The sequence below is a fragment of the Penaeus chinensis genome, chromosome 41 (assembly GCF_019202785.1).
Source record: "Penaeus chinensis breed Huanghai No. 1 chromosome 41, ASM1920278v2, whole genome shotgun sequence".
Classification (NCBI taxonomy): Eukaryota; Metazoa; Arthropoda; class Malacostraca; order Decapoda; family Penaeidae; genus Penaeus; species Penaeus chinensis.
In genome coordinates this window covers 5,571,260-5,576,259 of record NC_061859.1, presented here as the reverse complement: position 1 = coordinate 5,576,259, position 5,000 = coordinate 5,571,260, and the positions used below count along the sequence as shown (strand labels likewise).

Sequence of the window (5,000 nt, the reverse complement as noted above, 5' to 3'; positions counted from 1 at the left end):
CTCCCTCCCTCTCTCCCTCTCTCCCTCTCTCCATCTCTCCCTCTCTCCCTCTCTCCCTCTCTCCCTCCCTCCCTCCCTCCCTCTCTCCCTCCCTCCCTCCCTCCCTCCCTCCCTCCCTCCCTCCCTCCCTCCCTCCCTCCCTTTCCTCCTTCCTCTTCCTCTCACTAATTTCTTCTTTCTTTAAACCGCAAAGACCAATGAATAGCCATACGGACAGACAATACTAACTAGCGGGAAAGCAAAATGCAAATCAGCAATTAGAGAAGCCAATAAGTATTCATTAAAAAAAAACAAACAAACAAACAGACAGGCACCGGCAATGACATTATGAAAGCAGGACGAGAAGGCATACTAATACCTGATTCTGAAGTCAATAAACTCGGTTGACTGAAACCCAATTTGGGATCGTCTCCGTCTGGGTCTCTCTCTCTCTCTCTCTCTCTCTCTCTCTCTCTCTCTCTCTCTCTCTCTCTCTCTCTCTCTCTCTCTCTCTCTCTCTCTCCCTCCCTCCCTCCCTCCCTCCCTCCCTCCCTCCCTCTCTCTCTCTCTCTCTCTCTCTCTCTCTCTTTCTCTCTCTCTTCTCCCTCCCTCCCTCCCATTAGCCCCTCTCTTTCCTCTCCTCTCCCTCTCTCACATTTCCCATCTCAATCTTTCATTACCTCCATTCCTCCCTTCTTCCCTCTTCTCTTTCTCCTATCTCCCTTCCTCTTTCCCTCCCTCCCTCCTTCCTCCCCTCTTCCCTCCATCCCCTCCCTCTTCCCCATCCTCCCCCTCTGTCCTGTCTCCCTCCCCCTCTTCCCTCCCTCCCCCTCTGTCCTGTCTCCCTCCCCCTCTTCCCTTCCTCCCCTCTTCCCTCCATGCCCTCCCTCTTCCCCATCCTCCCCCTCTGTCCTGTCTTCCTCCCCCTCTTCCCTCCCTCCCCCCCCTGTCCTGTCTCCCTCCCCCTCTTCCCTTCCTCCCCCTCTTCCCTCCCTCCCCCCGAGCTCCCTGCTATGCAGACTTCCTCACTCAACATATGATTTCCCCGCTCATGTTTCCTCGTCATTGTTGCTTGTATGGAAAGGCAGTAAGAGACAAGGTTCCGCTTCTTGTTTGTTTGGGTGCCAAGGACGTTACTGTTGTCTCTTCTGCGACATGCTGTCATGTAGCTTGCGTTGAATTGGCATGTTGTTTTGATGTCGTTTTCTTTCCTTTTTATTGATGTTGAGTATGTTTTTAGTACATCATGGGAAATGATGTAATGATTATTGCCGTTGAATGACAGCATCCGACAGGCATTGTCAATGTCTTTCTCCGTAGTGAACATTGCAGACATTCGCAAACAACGATGTGACGGCGCTGTTGTCAACTGACTTTGATTGAAAGACCCCTCTGTCGTTCTCTGCCCTTCGTTTATTCCCATTTTCCTTTTCACAGCGTCATAACCATTTCTCGCCATTCTCCTTGTCTTAAAAATGAGATATAACTCTCTGCTTCATAGACACTAGTGAGGGATTGTCTCGAGCGCTGATTTGTCGAGTAATTCGTGTTTCCAATACCTTCTGAATGCAGTCGTTTCAAAAGGCAGGCTGTGTGTCACTCTCAGGTTTACACTTATATATTTTCGTGTGCATTTATATGGACAAATTTCTCTTCCCTGAGTTGTCTTTGGAGAATTTGCGAAGGAGTAATATCTTCTTTCTGGTTTTATCTGAAGAACTGTATCCAACCACGCGGATGCTTGTTTTCTCATTGAGATTTAGTTTCCAGTGATGCAAAAAAAGAGAAAAGAAACGAAAAAAAGTAATTAATGTTACTTTTTTATCATATAAAAACATTTTTATGATCCTGTAGATGCATTTACAGATAATAGCAATTGAAGTAATAATGATGATAATGATAATTATGATAATGATAATAGCAATAATAATGGTAATAATAATAATAATAATAATTATTATTATTATTATTATTATTATAGTAATAATGATAATAATGACAAAAATGATGATAATGACAAAGAATTATGCTAATTATATTGATGATAATGATGATAATGATAGTGATAATTATGATGACGATGACTGTGATAACGACCAGGCTTTAGGGAAACATATGGCCCAATGCACACAGAGGAATTGTCTGCTTGGCACCCGGGGGGAGGCCTTGAGCTCTACAGACCGTGGTTACATATAAAGTAGTTATACATATGTAATGTAATATGCATACACATAAACATGCACATCAGGTAGGCCCTTATTATAATACGCACACACGAACGCGGTCACCCTACCCACACAGTGTATTAATATAACCTCGTTAATCTACTAATCTGCTTAATCATCACTATGTTTATATATCTATCGGGTTAATCTAGCTATTCGTGTCCATGCTATGAAGACGAGGACCTGACTTGAATCGCAGCTGGAAGGACGAAAATCGAAACTCTGGTGTCAGCCGGTTGAAAGTCGGAATTCCAATCACATCCGGGGTCTTCAGTCTTCTAATCTAACCGTTGCATAGCCCAATCTGACGGAAAAATCCCAATCTTATTCGACTGAGATTGGCTTTCTGATCTCAGCTGACTGGAGCGAGAATTCTGGTTTTATCCGGCGGTGTCCGGGATATAGCCGTATTCATAACTGAACTATGTTATGTGTGTTGTTATTGATCGTTTTGTATGTATATACTTGTTGATTATAGAAATTGCTAGATAGATGGGTATGGGTATGGATGTAAATAGCAGAAAAAAGCAGTAACGTGTAAAAATGAAATAAAATGAAAGCAATAAGAAACTTAAAAAAAAAGGTTTCACTTTCAGTTAAAAGCTCTCTTTAGGTGGAAACCCCACAGACAGAAAGTTTTGAATAAATTTTCCTTTGTATATCGTTCACACGCGCACACACACACACATGCACACACACACACACACACACACACACACACACACACACACACACACACACACACACACACACACACACACACACACACACACACACACATACATATACATATACATATACATATACACACATACACACACACGCACATACACACACGCACATACACACACGCACATACATACACACACGCACATGCATACACATACACACTCTTATACACACACACACACACACACACACACACACACACACACACACACACACACACACACACTCACACACACACACACACGCACACACACACACACACACACACACACACACACACACACACACACACACACACACACACACACACACACACACACACACGCACACACACACACACACACAGACACACACACACACACACACACACACACACACACACACACACACACACGCACACGCACACGCACACGCACACGCACACGCACCGCACACGCACACACACGCACACACACACACACACACACACACACACACACACACACACACACACACACACACACACACACACACGGACATATATACACACACGCATCTGTATACACACACGCACATATATTCACACACGCACATACACACACACACACGCGCGCGCAAATACGTACAGCTCTCTCTCTCTCTCTCTCTCTCTCTCTCTCTCTCTCTCTCTCTCTCTCTCTCTCTCTCTCTCTCTCTCTCTCTCTCTCTCTCTCTCTCTCTCTCTCTCTCTCTCTCGTAAGCGTATCTATGCATTTATGCATGTATGCCTGCCTGGACATGTATGTATGCATATGTATATGAAAGCATGCATTTGTTTGTCAGTATACAGTACACTTTGCCGAGGGTGAGTGTGGCAAAGGCAAGCGGACACCAGAACAGGGAGAGACAGAGATTGAGAGGGAGGAGAAGGAGGGAGCGAGTTACAAGGGTCCAGTTAATAAGAGTTAATAGCTATACTTATTATGAGCGGACTAACAATGATGAGTCAGTCAGCTGTACTTGTTGTCAGGCTACTGTGCCCCGTACTTCTTTTGTCGGATTTTGGTTTCGATGCGTTGGTTTTCCGAAAGTTTATTGGGATTCGTGTTTCGCTGGGAAATGTTTTTATAATTTCGTGAAGTAAGTGAGGCTGAAAAATCCAACGATTCCCCCTCCCCTGTTTTGAATTTGCTGTCAGGAGAGGAGTCAGGTTTAACCGAAACGTCAGGTATTTAGTGTTTCTCTTTTCGTTATATATATATATATATATATATATATTTTTTTTTTTACACGTTTTATTTGTTTGTGTTTTGTGGAAAAGTGAGTATTTCGATACATTAGCCTGCGTTGATATGTTGCGTTTGTGTCCTCGCGAAGAAATGATATTCAGGAGGAAATCAGGGACATGATAAAGACTATAGAGAGGTGGATGACTCTCAAAGGCAGTGCAAAAAACGTCTTTGTTTATATCAGGCAACGTGACTAGCGATTCTGGACTACCTTGCTACTACACATATTACCTGTAAATTGCTCTCGTTATGGCAGTACGGGAGGAAGGGTGGGAGCGGGGGGTGGGGAGGGACGTAAGGGAGGGGAGTGAGGGAAAGGGAAGTGATATGTAGTATATACAGAGATAAAGATGAAATGAGGGAAGGGGGAATATATACAGGTAGGGTACAGAGAATGTGGAAAGAGGAAGGTGGAATTGGGAACTAAAGTGGATAACGGCATGTACAACATAGCGAAAATCATGACACCATAAAGAAAATACGCTGAAGTCAAGGATCAATTTCAAGGTCAGCGGGAACTTCTTGTAGCATTTCTAACATTCAATTGTTTCTGTTATTCTGTCATATATGTCATTCTGCTATGTCATTCTAATATTTCTATCATTTTGAAACAATGTGTGTGAGTGTGTGTGTGAGAGTGTGTGAGTGTGTGTGTGAGAGTGTGTGTGAGAGTGTGTGTGAGAGTGTGTGTGAGAGTGTGTGAGTGTGTGTGTGAGAGTGTGTGTGAGAGTGTGTGAGTGTGTGTGTGTGAGTGTGTGTGTGTGTGTGTGAGTGTGTGTGTGTGTGAGTGTGTGTGTGAGTGTGTGTGTGAGTGAGAGGG

General features: G+C 44.0%; 1 protein-coding gene across 6 annotated transcripts in view; it reads left to right on the top strand.

The window, feature by feature from the left end:
* Window positions 1-5,000, top strand: part of LOC125047728 (protein tweety-like) — a 224,267-nt gene that overhangs the window by 13,359 nt on the left and 205,908 nt on the right. Inside the window, exon 1 of one of the 6 annotated variants that reach the window (XM_047646126.1) lies at window positions 3,790-4,119. The exons of the other annotated variants lie outside the window; for them this stretch is intronic. The gene's annotated coding sequence lies outside the window, so the exon portion shown is untranslated. Of the gene's footprint in view, window positions 1-3,789; window positions 4,120-5,000 lie in introns of those variants that run through there. 6 annotated transcript variants of the gene reach the window in all.